The 16,369-nt window shown below is 31.9% G+C and overlaps 1 protein-coding gene across 5 annotated transcripts in view; it reads left to right on the top strand.

Annotated features, from left to right (window-relative positions):
• The window catches only part of LOC149490398 (uncharacterized), a 103,819-nt gene that overhangs the window by 20,667 nt on the left and 66,783 nt on the right, over positions 1-16,369 (top strand). For 3 of the 5 annotated variants that reach the window (XM_089703809.1, XM_089703777.1, XM_089703794.1), the window contains exon 2: positions 5,290-5,320. The exons of 1 other annotated variant lie outside the window; for it this stretch is intronic. The gene's annotated coding sequence lies outside the window, so the exon portion shown is untranslated. The remainder of the gene's footprint in view (positions 1-5,289; positions 5,321-16,369) is intronic. One more of the 5 variants, XM_089703786.1, reaches the window with a different exon arrangement.

Below are 16,369 nucleotides of genomic sequence, written 5' to 3' on the forward strand. Positions count from 1 at the left end.
CCCACAAATGAAATAAATTATGTTGCAAAGATATACAGATATACTAAACAGCCAGTTATTACAGAGCGTCATGAAAAAGATGGTGCAAAAGGATGAGGCCGACAATTTGTGACTTCACAACAAGCAATTAAAATAGACATGAAAAAGGGATGAATGCTGACACAAGGGATAGAAACTTTTAAGACAACGAGTAAGGAGAATATCTTAGAAATAATAATGACAAAGAAAGTGAATGTTGTATATTTCTCGGTAGATATTTAAGGCGATATTTCTTAATTAATATTGAGATTAATAACTAACTTTGGAAATGTTTTTGTTAACCACTAGATTCGATCCTATAATTTGAATACGTTGATGTTTTCAATTAAAAAATATCGGTACATTAGGTTTGATGTGTGTAAAATCATTCGCATGAAAGTTAACAAAATCGGTCAAAAGCAAACGAAATCGGTCGAGCAAAAATATAACAGTAACCGAATATGTACTTATCTCAATGTGACCTCTATTAAGTGAGCTTTATTCAACGTATCATACATATTTACGCGTGCTATCACCGTACATAATAAAAGCATCGTACGTAATGTACGCTCCTTCCCCGAGTCTTGAGGATTTTCCCTCCTCGTCTGTCCCTCTCGAGGTGGTAGAGAGCGCGAGCAACGTGACAAGATTATAAGATAAAGTAGAATCGGGATCAGTAAAACTAGACGACCCGTGAACCTGCTTAAGGTTTTCTATTTACATTTGTTGCATTATATTTAAGTGTTATTTATCTTGATTCATTTTCGTGTTCTAGACCCATTAATTTGCGATAAATGATTGAAGATTCTTTTAAATTTACAAACGATCGTTATAAATTACAGTCTTGCTCATTTTTGCGATAAATAAAACGTAAATTAGATTGCCGCTGTTAAGAATACCGATATGTATTTAAAGTGATATTATGAGTACGTCTTTAAAACATACTTTATTGCTGGCTTATCCTAACTAGGTAACAAATGGTCTAAACTATAGTATAGTGCTTGGATATTACATAACGGATTAGTTAATACTAATTGTAATTTGCAGTAGTTACAGGCTCATGATAATGAGGACTATAGCGTATGTGCAACGTTGAATAATAATTGTATCCATGCAAATAATATTATGAATGTTTTATAGGTACCTACTCATGTCTCCTTACCGTTACAAGTTAGGCTTGAAAGTTATCCATAGCACGTTGGAGCTAAGGCCTGGTTTACATTTGAGGTGCAGTTAGTAACTTATTAACAACACTAATGTTACCGGTTTAGATCTCATAATTATACGAATACGAAGTATTTATTGACCAATATTTTTTGCATTATTAAAAAATACGAAAAAAATAGATGTGCACTTGGTATTAGGTATTTTAAACGATTATGTAGGTACCTATAATAGTTACTGACCTTTCAGAATAAATTGAGGGGATCGATGGTATAGAACACTGGGCTTGTTTAAAATTATTCGTTTTAGAACTGTTAATCGTAGCGTGAAGTTAACGACCATTAAATTAATTTAACAATTATGATAACATGACATTATAAACACATGTTTATTATTCAAATAAGATTTTATGAACACGTTAAACAATTTTAATGGTCAAATGAAATTTGTAATCTAGGTTACTTTGTTACGGTTTGGGTAACAATATTGAAATATTCGTATATAAATAACAATGTTTATGATGTTCAAACGAGGGCAACCGGCGAATCGACCTTAGGTTGCGTGCACCGTGGTTCTTCCGCGCAAAAGTGATTAACGGTCCCTTGAAATCGCGGGTCATTGACCGACCCTTGCAATGTACACGTGCTTACGATATTATGTCAATGTATTCCATGTTATACAATACTAAACCATGATACTGTAACCAAGGGAAATGTTTGGCTTCCGCTTTTGCGGTCAAACGTCTTTTATTTAATCGTATTAGATTGTATTACACGCCGTACAATAGAAAAAAAAAGCAGTAAGTAGATAAATATCTATTCTCTTCTTTCTTATTCGATGATTAGCAATAAAAACTATTTTAGTAGGTAACGTCATAAATATAAATTTAGGTTACGTAAACTTAAACAAACAAAGGAGAAACTTTCGATACATAATATCATACCTACGCGGGCTACGATCTGCACATTGTACGAATGTGCTATTTTTAGTAGTCCTGTGATATACTATAAGTAGCGATGGATTTAATTGAGTAGATACTAGATAATAGAGAAATTAGAAACACATAGAGGTAGGTGGATATAGAAAACCAAACAGTGTACCCTAATAAACAGCATAACAAGAAACACGCATTTATACACGATTGAATAATTGATGTTGGTAAACAATCTGCCAAATATTTAATGGTTTTTGTATAATGCACATAATATACTTATGCTAAAAGAAAACATCTCTAAAAATGTAACGTACATACTAAAATTAATTACCAATATTAAAAACAGCAGCGGCGTATATCACTTGATATTATAATTAAACAGAAGCATACATTATGTGGAGATAAGACAGCCATGTGGTCCAGGCACCATCTCGTGCCGAAAGATATTTTTGGCTTCATGCCATCGACTAATGAATATATTATTCAATACTAATATACTTGCCCGTTTTACTAGGAAATACGGAAGATTACGGGTATCTCATACATATTCTTCAATCAATAGATAAAGCCTGTCAAGTGCGTAATCCTTGGTTCCAACAAATCATGGCGGAAAAGTTCCCGATAACATACTATATTCGGCTATTTCTTTTCATGTGAATATAATCTTTTGTTTAAATTTTATCATTTTAATCGCGTTCAATTACTTATCATGATATAGATTATATACAATAAACATATTTTGCTTGCTCATTGGATGATAATTTGTATTATTTTCTAAACTAGGTACTTTATATACTAGACAGTACCATGTGCATTTTTTATTTTTTATTGAAATTATAGAAATACCAACTTATAAGTGATTCAATGCGTTTTCAAATAAAAATTTATGGTTCTACCGTTAAGTATAAATCTAGCACCTAATTACGCGGCAACTTTTAATGAAGCCGACATAAATAAAGCCGTTATTATAATTTAATTTGATATAAAAGTTTATTTACTTCAATATAAGGTCGTTAAATTTTTATGCAATAAAATTAATAATTGATGTAAGATTATTTTTTAAAAAGAAGAATCTTAACAAAAAAAATAATCTTGAAAAATTAACAATAAAAAATTAAAACGTGTTCCTGTAGGTATATCTTGGATAGAAATAATTGTTCGAGCTACTAGTCAGAGAAGCTTTTATAAATATGAACCGGTTAAAAACGAAATAACAATACAATTATTTTAACATGTGACAGTCTGAATCCGTTTCGTTTCGCTACAAAAAGTATTTGACTGTTCTAACAATAAAAACGTAACAACGTCTAAATAATAACGTTACAATAATTTCTCAACAAATGTTCGAGAACTTTGTTTCATACTTATTCGCGAACGGCAACGCGTTTATGTGTCAGAAAATCCCTGAAGATGAAAGTTATTTAGTAACATAAGCATTTATAGTAACGAAGGCGAACACTGTTTTGTGTTGTATTCCCAGCTTTCAAAGCAAATTTTCCGCTTATCATCCTTGACACACTTGCGATCCCCGCTGCGGGACACGGTTAAGCGGGGTTATTGTTTTATAACGATTACAAAAAGCATTTACGGATAATCGAATTTGTCTAAGGGAAAACTGGTTCAACGGAACTTAATTATAGAACAGTATGGAGATAATTAAAAACATAACACATTTAAAGTTAATTGTATAGTAATTCAGGAACTTATATAAAATTAGTTGTGCTGAATTCTACATATTAGTATAAAAACTTGTTTTTCCGAGATAGTACGACTGATAATAATTTTTAATCAATGGATCTATAAATGTTTGTATACAGTTATTGCTCTATCTTTTCATAGCAATAAAAACTGCCAATTAACAAATATATTCTCTGTATAAATATAACTATAATATACGAAAACTACGTTAATATTATGGATGACATGACGATATTTGCGAATTGGGTCGTCTAATGTAATATGAGGGAGATGGAACCGTTGACGTCACGCGTACATATTGGGCTATTCATAATCATTTTATTTGGCTACTCGCTGGCCGTTGAAAGATATTGATGAACTCTGACGTTAGTTATCGAAGACAACGGATATCCTTCTGTATCATACGTCGCAATAAAGCTTAATGGGATGGGAAACGGTTCAGGCGTAAGCGGGAAGTTCGCCCTTATTAAGAATTTTAGATTCATAGAACCACGTTCTCGCGGGATTAGAGACCGTTTCATATTATTTATGATCAGGAAACTTTCGCACACAGGAACTCGAGGGAAAGTATTAGTTGAACACGATTTCCTATCAAATCATACCTATAATAATATATATTTACCTATATGGGTTAAGTTAAACTATAATGTCTTAAAAAATAGAAGCCTTTTTTGATAATTCTGAATAGACAAAATGATCAAGTTTTGAATATTAAGACTAGATTGTTGTAATATCTAAGATCAAGCATTTACTTATTTGTTAAGTATAGAGACATATACAATATACATAGCTAGGCGCCGTGTCTGAATGGAGAATAGTCATGAATTTGAAATACAGCAAGGAGTTAGCTACGAGTACCTATACCTAAGTCTGAGTTATAAGAGAGAGAGAACCGACGATATTTAAGGGACTTTCGCAAGCCTACTCCAAAATTATTTAGATTCGCCAAGTTTCTTTTACGACGCCCTCTGCATTATTGTACAGGACAAAGTGTAAAGTTATACGGATTTGAAGGACGGCACATAATTTTGTTTTTCAAGATACTTGACTAAATACAAAAGGAAGGCGTCCGGAGGGCCTATTGTTGTAGAGAATGCATAGCACGATACCACCGGAACTCTTGAGAAATACGCCTGGTAGGCAAACGATCACTAATTACCACTCTCAACACGCCACATTGTGTCGTGTATAAGCCATGCAATGCGTACAGCACAAATAGCGTTCATTATTAAACAGGAATTATTCTTATCGATTGTTCCCATGCGCCCAATTATATTTTTTCAGTAAACATTTATACTCCAATTCTTTATAATTAAATATGCCAATGTTACAATAGCAGCCAGTCTCGTTATCTTGTTGTTCATTATGGATTGTTTACATCGCTTTTTATTCAGTATCAATTCCTAAAATTTAATAGCATTTTAAAACGCTTCAGGATCGTATTTTTATTAAAGCTGTTTTTTTTATTATTTCAGATGCCGACATTATTTATTGAGCGGGAATAAGGTATGTATTACAATTTACAATAATCCATGTTATAAATCTTAATGAAATTATTTCTCACGCTTTTTAATTTCTTTCTTACACATTATTTGGACTTAAACAGAAATTCCCCTATTTTTTATACGAACAGCATTACGACGCGATGTTCAAAAAGAAGAATGGTAAAACTTCTAAATAAATAATAATGCAATTAGAGCTTTTTACACACTCGACCAACCCCTGTTTTAAGAAAGTTCTTTTGTTTTTGTTGGATGTCCTATAGCTCGTAAAGGGCTCCTTTCTTGATTTAGGGGAAAAGTTCCCTTGTTTTGCATTTTACGAAGACGCGTAAAGTCACCCTAGAGATCTAAATAATATAGTAGTCTAATAAGTTGTCTAAGTGTGTGAGATGCGTAAACATATAAGGTGTTCATTACGGACGTAAAGACAAAACATAAACAGTAGAGCGATGCGACAACTCCTCTCAGGGCCATTAAATGTATTTTCTCTATTTGGTCAGTTCCCATTTACGTTGCAATAATTTCATTTATCCACATGACCGTTCTGTTAAATATCAATGTCAGTGAACATAGGTTTTATCCCACCCAACGGAAACAGACAAAATAAATAACCAGATCACAGTAGGTATTGGATAAACGGAAATTCCACGTTCAGAGGAATAGAGATTTTTATCATAGGTTCAGTTTTTAATTAACTTTGTTACTTTTTCTGCGATCTATCCATTGACCTAGATGCTTACAGCTTGCACGTTACTGTGTTCATTACATTTTTGGTATGTGAATGCTGTCCGTGAAGGACTATTAATATACCCGTTGCCGTGCATTCATTTTTATGCGTTCAATTTAGCATATGAATAAAATGAATGTAAATATTATTTTGATTGATTCAATGTCTCGATTAAAGATTTTTTTGAATTGTACTTTATAGTTCAATTATAATAAAATATTAAAAGTGCTGATCACTTTTATTAATTTTTAATTGAATTATAAATTATAAATAATACATAAAGGTAATTTAATTTATCATTGACATATAGGCGTGCATGAAGAGTTTGAAGTTTATTAATATTCTCTGTATTCTCAACTATTTTTACATTATAAATAATTCTTCACCTCTGATATAAAATACAATAAAGAAAAACATTTCAATGTTTGTCTGGCTGCTATCAGAGCTTCCGCGTCGATGGCTGCTTTTTTGTTATATTTTTTATGAAATAAACGAGACTGCAACAGGCGCGCTTCGCCTTTCTTTGTTGTGTTTATATTCTGTAATGATTGCCAATATTGCCTCCCACCTACATTTTGTGCCATAAATCGTTTGTGTTTAGAAAGCTTTGATACTTTTCAATGAATATGCTTTGTTTTTCAATATTGAAATGTTAACACCGTTCATAGTCTGTTATAATATCAATAATTTATTTCGTAAACAATTTTTGTATAAACACGACGGTGAGAAAATTCCTATCTTCCTAGTGAATTAAGGTTCCGTAATGGCATAAGGGGATCCGGCAAACGACGTACAGACGCTGATGAAACTGTATCGAATTATATAATACACGGTAGAATTTGATGCCGGCTAGAGCACAGGCTAGATAGAAGGGTATGGATAATCTTTTATCAAGGTTTATTTTAATAACGCAGATCTCCCTGACTCCAAAGATTCTTGTTCGCAAAAAATAATTGTCATGTGAATATGTACTATCTACATTTGAATATTAGTCTTTGCATTTGACGAGCATACTGCATAGTCTGCAATATTAGTTATTAAATAAACACTCACTTCCAGTCACGCAGCTTACCTACTCTAAAACCTACTCCTACATAAATATTACCAAAAAAATTGTTGAATTTTGGTTCAACCGAACGGATACAACATAATTTGCGCAGCGCGCTGCTGAATGCAGCGAACGGATTACAAACTATCCGATTAATTAATATCTAACACACTAAATCCGTGAAATCCCATCGTAATATAATGGAAGTACGTAGAGTACTCTGTGGTCGTGTTTGCCCCTCCAGCCTGCCGACGGCGACCAATAATCCAGTTACGACCGCACGCGCCACGCCGCTGGCTCACCAAGCCCAGATCGAAGCGTAATTGGGTGTACTCACCTTCCCTACCGACCGATTATAAAATAAACAGCATTCTAGTCATTGGCTGCGACGTCAATTAATTTCTCCTTAACGACCACCCGACCCTACCCTCATATTTTAATTGCGGTGTTCGTGTTTGGCATACGGGAACACTGATTGCGGAATGTATATTTTTAATGTTACTACAACTGCTTATGCAGAATGAATTCTACATGTAGAGCAATAATAAATTGAACAAAATAAAATTGATCAACCCAAACATTAACATTAACATTTAAACATATTATTACGACGAAATATTAAATTTTAGGTTTGAATCAATTCAGATAATACATGTAAATTTATAAAACAAGAGCTATTTAACCGACTTCAAAAAAAAGGAGGAGGTTATCAATTCGGCCGGTATGTTTTTTTTTTTTTTTTTATGTATGTACACCGATTACTCCGAGGTTTCTGAACCGATTTACGTGATTCTTTTTTTGTTCGATGCGGGATGGTGTCGAATTGGTCCCATAAAAATTTTATTCGGATAGGCCCAGTAGTTTTTATTTTATGAGCATTTTTGTCTGTATTTGTAAATGTTGCAAGTGCAAGTTTGAAGTCGGTTGTTTTTAACGCAGTTATCACTTGTTCAAAAAATATTTTTATAAAAAATACAACCAGGACCAAACTCATCATATAATATCATATAGATACGAGTAATCCATACATATAATATGGCTGAACAATTATTGATATCGAGTTCCAAACAGCATTCAAACATCAAATTTATCCCATAACCCAATATAACACGGAAGCCCCAGTATTAATCGAGTGAAGCTAATAACGAATGTCTCGGACTTTACTTACACTAAAAGATTGAGATTTATATTAAAAAGCAAACTGGTAATAAAATATCTACCACCCATATTATAATTTCTCAATTTTTACCGTGGTTGCCAGGAAGAGATCACTATTAAGTGATAAGGCTGCCAAAATAGTTGTACTCTGTTCTATCTGTAAGTAGTTCTAAGGTTACCTATCTGTACAACTATTAAAGAGTTAAATAAATAAAAATATCTCAATAATTATCGAACTAGGCATTCATTGCAATCGTAGTGTTTAATTTTCATTGAATTTATTTACGTTTTGAACACTTACAACATGTGTGGCTACATGCAGTCAGAGTGTTATTTCAAAGTGAAACCCATTAACTTCTCTATTTTCTAAATGAGGAATAATATTTAATTTCGGTCACAGTCGCAACGGAGCAATGCGATGTATCCACTTGGAGTTCTAATAGATTATTAACAGTGAATATTTTCAATATTTTATAGATTACATAATTAATACATACACCCGAGTCGAATTGATAAAACCCTGTTTCAGTATTTGCATTTATTAAGCTTGAACAGTAACCCTTATTTTGCCTACATGTGTGCCAGTGTAAAATCGTCATAGATTACCAAACCCGTATGAAATAAATTTGTTTTCAAAATTGCCATTGTTTCCAAGTCTTGTATCGCAGTTTGGTCCCAGGACGCAAGTTAGCCTGTCACATACATCGCTGAAACGATCAAAACTAGCTTTGCTTTCCACTACGGTGGCCTGGACAAAAAGCAAACTCAAATTGAAATGTCACTCTACCAAATTATATTGTTTTACGCCCCAATTCGTTTTCAACTGCGGCGTACATATAATAATTACTCTCGCAGGTGAGAAATCACCGTTGCAACTTTAAATCTAATGCTTTAGCTTATTCCTATATGTTCCTTTAAAATTTAAAATTGATTAGGAGATAATGCCTCCAAAATTTAATGCTAAATAATAATTCAATAATGTATGACATTATTCTCAGCATTTAAATATGGCATTGAGATAATGCATGATCCCTTATTCTAATGCAGTAACGACTCCGTTTATGACACTTGCCTTTAACACATTCAAACCACGTACCTATACGTATGTACAGTGTTAATTATTTTACTAACGAAATTAGGTCCAGACATTGAGCGTTCTGTACGAGAGTTACCATGATATAACATTGGATGGTAAGCTACAAATACCAAAAATTATCTCGTTAAACTTTAACTATTATAATCCAACAGACAATATACAAAATAATAAATCATCGCATCTTCTGCATAAGTGACCTTTAAAGCAATCAAACATTTTAACCTAATAGAAGTGAATTGAACGAATCTATAAGAAGCGCAGTAATGCCCGACAAGCACATTGAAAGCTAGATCTTTGAATGTTGTCATTTGTTTCCGGGACACTCCCGACAGACTTTATTGTACCCATTCTAGTGCTGGCCTTGTCCGACATTAGATATAACTAAGGAAATCTTTGTATAAAATCAGGAGCGGCGCGTGTAACCTTTTACCTTTTAATGTCTAGACTCTAGACTATTGAAACAAAAGTCCCTTCCACGAATGAGTTTAATAAATGGAAACGAAAATTTGTTGGAATAATGTTATTTAAAATCAACTGGAGACCGGTGTTGTTTTTATCATAAATTTTAAACTTTTTCTCATTTCGTGCTTCTCTAATTTGCTTTCATTTTTAAAATCATTTTCAATCATCTTCTGGTTTTGCTGAAAATAAAATGCGTTCATTGAGCCAAAAACATGACGGGTCGAGCGAATCGATTACTGTAGAATTAAAATAATATTTACCTCTTTCGTCGCATCATTATTAATTTCTGTGGTATCTTCATCGTCTGTAGATGGAGACAATGCAGTAGTTGTCCCTGTTGTTTTACATATTTTATCATGTATATTATAAATTTGTGTAAGTCATATAAAATATGAAATATGTATTTTATACTTACGTTGTTCTTCCGCCATAACAATGCTATTAAAATATTCTGATAGACTTTCAATCCTTTCATCGGCATCTTTAATGTAAATGGAAAGAGGATATTGTTATTGGAGTTAATAAATCAATTTACATTACAAAAATCGATTGAGTACTAATTATGTAAATAATTTCATTCGATACTAAAAACTGGTTTCACCTTACCCTGCAATTTATTTGGTTTCATACTAATAATCCGACTCTCCACTGTAAAAGAAAATCATGCATATGTATTTCCTTAATTATTTTAATTAAAATCATTTAACTATTTAGGTCTATTCATGCATATTTTAAAAACTTACATATTTTTTCAACTTCTTCATCCACAAGCGATATTCCTACTAATGGAACGAGAATTTCATTTGAATTTATTTTAAAAATAATAGATTGCAATATAATAGTTATGTAATATGTATTTATTATTACTTACACATCTTCCGAAATTGTTGAATTGCCTTTGAATGTTCATCGCTGTTGTGAGGAACTTTTATGTCTAAAAATAGAATTGCATAAAAGAATCAAGCTACATGTGACAATGGATGTGAAAATAGAAAGAAAACGGTTCTCACTGTCTTCTTTTGCTTCTTTTTGATCCTTGCACTTTGTGAACAGTTGACATGTGTCTAAATCAGTAGGATCGCTGCACTCGTAGCCCCAATGACAGGCTGATTGTTTATCCTTGGTAGTTGCTGAACATACACATAGAAATCAATAAAAATATGAAATATTGAGTAGATATTAAAACCATTTTGTATTTTTTACTTACACTAAAATCTCTACTTACTGGTTTTATGTTGTATTTGGCGTCGCTTATTAACGACTAATCGTCTTGTTTTCCTCACTCTCATAAGTTTATCGCCTTAAAATTTTTTGATTATAAGTATGAATATAAGACAAATAAAGGTCGAAATATATTTGCTTGTAAACGATAACACATATCGGACTGTCGATCTGTCTGTCTATTCCGTGTCAGTCTGTCCGTCTTTCAAACTATTCACCTTGAAATTGTGGAATGGATAAATAACGATTTGGTTTATTGATTTTCTATACAGAGGGAATATTTTAGATCGTAAGCCCAGACTAGTAATAACCATATAGTAATATTTTATATCGCGATTAAATAGTACAAGTAAAGAACGATTTTAAAAATATAGATTGAAACAGAAAACTTATTGTAAAATCCAATTTCTTAAATATTTCAAGATGTACAAAATACTTGTCTACAAGTAGAACTTACACTTGACCGATTTTTATTTTAACCTTATTTACCTGGTGCGCGTCGATGTTTGTTCACGACCAAGCGCCTTTTCTTCCTTAATTTCTTCGCTAGTTCAATGCCTTTGTTTAAAATGAAAACAAACTTATAACCCAAACATTAAGCTATACAAATAAGAGATTTTGAACAGTACATAAATAAAAAATATGTACCTCGTCGTTTTGAGTTTTTAGACTTGCTTTCTTTACTAGCAGTCCTTTTCATTATAACTGAAAAAATATACACGGTTGTATAAATCTATATGGAAATCAATAAAAGATTTGTCCGATTATAATATTATGATGCCTACGGTTAAATCTGCTTGTCTTTGGCTTGTTACTCATTTTGACAAATTGACCTGAAATTAAAAAAGAACCAGAATAATATACTAAATAAATAAACAACTGTTATTATTGTCTTCGGAAGTATATTTAAAACGTACCTCGTAAATACTTTGTTTGTGATGGTGCGGTTACTGTTTCAGATATATTTTGGACCGCTAAGCAAGAAAAATAGTTTAATATTCGAAATATAATAAATGATTGTATTTTATTTATAATATAAACCACACCTTCACCACTGAGAGCCAGAGCTTGAAGGGCATCAAGTCCGGTAATATCAGGTTCTAAAAAAGGCATATTGAAATACTATTAATATATATTTGCATTATTTTTGCATACATTTGAACATAAAAAAAATATTGTTCACGAATAAAAATATAAGTAATTCAAACCTCCAAGTGTAACAATACGTTTAAAAGTCATGACTGAAAAAAAAAGAAAAATTAAAATATTAAAATATAAATAATATTAAATCGTATTAAATAATAAAGCATAAGCTAACAGAATGCTTCAAATAACTTATCCGCTAATTGTTCAGGACTTTTCGATGAACTAACAAATCCTTTGCCACCTGAAAATATGAAAATAAATTTTAAAGATAAAAATCGATTCAAAGAAACACAATTTATAATTAGATACATACCTCCCGGTTTGTTCACTGCAAGTGAATGGTTCAGAATTAGTAAGAATATATTAAATTCATGAAACATAAAAAATGTCAAATAGTTTACCTTTTGCTCTCAATTTTATGGCCACTGGCAGCAATTCTTGTGGTGTAAACGTATCGCCTATTCGAAATAATATTAAAATTTGATTATATTTAAAGTACTACTTCAATAAAAAGCAGATGGATTGAATTACATACCAACTTTAAATGGTCGTGTCTGATCTACAGGAACAGAAAATTAATTGTAATCAGTTTTTAATAATAATAGCTCTATATTTTCTTTCATACTAATAAGAGAGCAAGTTTATCAATTAGATTATTAAGGAAATATACCTTCACTACTAATATTTTCATCTATATTGTTATCTTCTGCTTTGACCTCAGATTTAGTTTTTTTATCTCCATGGGATTCTGGTTTTTCATCGTCCATCACGTCGTTTTTTAAAGTTTCGCTATTAACGGCACTTTTATCATCGTTATTCTCTGTATCATTATCATTATCTTGTTCAGTGTCATCGTTTTTATTGAGCAAATTGTCGCCTTTGGTTATCGCATCTCGATTTTCATCTTTTTCGTTTGATTTTTCTTCATTTGCTTGACTTTCTGCTTTTACATTTTCTTTGTCGCTATTTTTAACCTCTTCTTCTGGACCTGATTATTTATTTTGTTTATTTATACTTGTGTATAAATTGAATACAATTTTAGTTTGTGTATTTTGGAAATCACGAATATTTAGTGAATTGTTAAGTACTTACTCAGGTGACGTTTTATATTTGAATGTACAAGTCCACAATATACCTAAAACAAACATTTATCACAATACTACGCTAAATATTTTATAAAATCACATGTGTATAAAAGATTTACCAAATCAAACAATAAAATAATTAAATACAAAGTCACCATTCGGAAAAACATTTTACAAAAAGTAACATTGCCTACAACTCAATTATCAAAAAGCAATTACATTTTGTAATACCTAAGCAACGAAGCATTCAACTTAAAGTCGATTAAATTTTATCTCAAAACAGGGAAAAATACATGCCAAATATTTGCTAGACTGTTTATTTTCAGAATTCTAAATATCAAACAACAATTCGACATGAATAAAAGGGAAGAAAAATATTACGAATTCCTTTGATTATTCCTATAAAACCGCAAATGAGACGCTTTATGTCGCCACACTTTTTTGTATTATTATTCTAACAGAATATTCTTGAACCATTGAAAACATGCTATAAAATTATGAGTACAATACAAGAGATGGTACAAATAGTACAATACAGAGTGCACAAAACGTTTTAGTGAAAGGTTGTGCGATGACCCGCGACTGATACGCTCGTACTGAGGCTGATACCATACTCTTGTTCCATTGTCGGACCGACTGTTTCGCCACTTAGCGCACTCTCACCAAAGAGAAGTTGATGCCAAAGTCCCACAAATTACTAACAAGTTTCGTAAAGAACGCATTGTTCTCTAATCAAAATACATCTGATTTTACGTTCTCGTTTTACGTTTTTGTTAATATAAATTATAAATCATATTTTTATAAGAGATTTTTTCTATACCAGTGAATGCACCATTTATCTAGACTAAAGACAACATCTGCAACATTTAAAGTAACCTTAGTACATGGTATGATACATTCACAATTCAATTGTTTTTAGATTAACAACCATTAACAGAACTATTTCAAGATAATACGACCATTATCCATTGAAATTTAGTTCGAACATTGTTCATAAATCAGGCAGGTATTAATTAATTTTGAGACAAAGGCATTTTTGCAATATTCACATCTCACGTTCGATTGATCAATTGATATAACTCATACAAGAACTAAAAAGTGTTATTTCAAAGTAAACTTTGTACTGTCACTATAAGTGTGAATATATAATTAAGTTATACGGGGTCAGGAGATCTGATCTGAAGAAGATTGATGATTAAAATAACCTCCAAATCTGCAACAACGCCCCCGTCACATAATTTTACTGAGACCGATAGGGATCCGACGCGCCGTCTAGACGGGACGGGTGCGCTAGACTTGTTCCACAACTATAACAGTATACTGCGGAGGCAATTGGCGCTACTCCTCGATCCATCCACCAACCGATCTGGTGGAAAAATATAGACATCGGTGGTGCTAATGCAAGGTTTTCGAACGAATTTAAATCTAGCAGCGGTGACAGCTTCTCGCAGAGGTAAGTGCAACCAAAGAGTTGCTGTAGCTTTATATTGACAGATTGAAAGCCCTGAGGTTCAGACTTGTAACTGAATTCTTTTCAAAATAGACTTCATTATTTCAGTTGTAGATATTATAAATAGTATGCTGATAAATGATAACTCTTATATTTTATACGTAAACAATGCTATACTAATAAAGTAAATGCTCAAACATTTTATATCATTTTACACTTATATCATATCAAGGTGCTGAATGTAACAGTGAGATCACCGATATGACGTTACGATGACCTTCATAAATATACTGATTATTATTACTCGTTTGAACGCTTCAAATGTTAGTCTTATTTACATTAAATTATGCAAATAGTATCTACAATGTGTACGGATAAATTGATTTTTAATTGGTTGAGTTTGCATTGCTTGAATATTTGTTTATTTTCGAGTAACGTTTCGATATAGGATTTGAAATTCAATTTTGAAGTTTTATTTTTAATGTAAGTACTTGTGTGCGTGTGTGTGTATACCAATGACAATGTTCTTATCTATTTAAAAATATAAAAAGAAAAAAAAAATACTTACATTGATGTTTTTCTGTAGAATGAAACGTTATCAAATTCAATGTGACTAATGTTTCCGATGTTTCTAATTACGTCTACAATTTGCAATCGGTTCCAAACATTTCGCTTTCTCTTGTTATCGTGGGATTTGTGCATGTCGTCGTTTACTTATTTTTGATCAGTTAGCATGTATTGAAACGGATGTTATTTCATTTTTATTTAGTTCGCAATACAAACTTTGAGATTCAGTTTTTTTTAATCAATTCAGTTATTTTTATAAACTGTTCATTCATACTGAAAATCTCATTTTGCGATTTAGACAAAACTTTGTCACGTATTCATCAAAAGTTATACCTAGTCGTATTAACAGCGCTCAATGATGCTCCATGCTTGTTACAAAAGCCGTTAAGGTAAACAAATAGGAACAAACTTTCCATAACTAAAAAGCGTAATCGATTTGTATATGATAAGATACAATAAAAGTGAGTCAAGTTCATAATGATTGACGTTCAATGTCAGCGCGGGCGGGCGGCGTGGAAACGGGCGGCACTTTCCCAGGGAACCACTACGTCCGGGAGGGGATGACGTCATTGTTCCCTTGCACTGCAAATGCACTAACTCAGGATTTCCTTCATTACACATATGTTAACTGGGCTAGAACTTTCTACACCTAATGATGTCACTATTCGAATTTTCTAATCTATTTCAAAATAAGTTTATTTCAGCCATTTAGTAGATATTCTATATCATTAATACTAACATAACTATAATGGCTTCTCAAATTGTATTTGGTTGCATTTTGAAAGTGTGTTTACAAACTTTCGAATATACTTATTACCTTTCTCTAGAGAGAAAGATTCAATCGAATTAATTGTTCCATGTCATGCACATGCGTCATTCGTTTTACTCGATATAAAACAAAGCGTACAATTAGATAGGATTTAGCTGATTTAACTATCAATATCCACAAAAATACAACGCATATATGTTATTTGTAAATATAACAACTGCGTATTTATTCTCAATAAAACTATGTCTATTTTTTCAATAAAACGCCTGTGATTAACATTGTATTTGAATTCACAAATAAAGAGCGATATTAATAAATAAAAAT

The sequence above is a fragment of the Colias philodice genome, chromosome 2 (assembly GCF_061535455.1).
Source record: "Colias philodice isolate Cphi_HAF_F1 chromosome 2, ilColPhil1 Martin Lab GWU primary, whole genome shotgun sequence".
Lineage (NCBI taxonomy): Eukaryota > Metazoa > Arthropoda > Insecta > Lepidoptera > Pieridae > Colias > Colias philodice.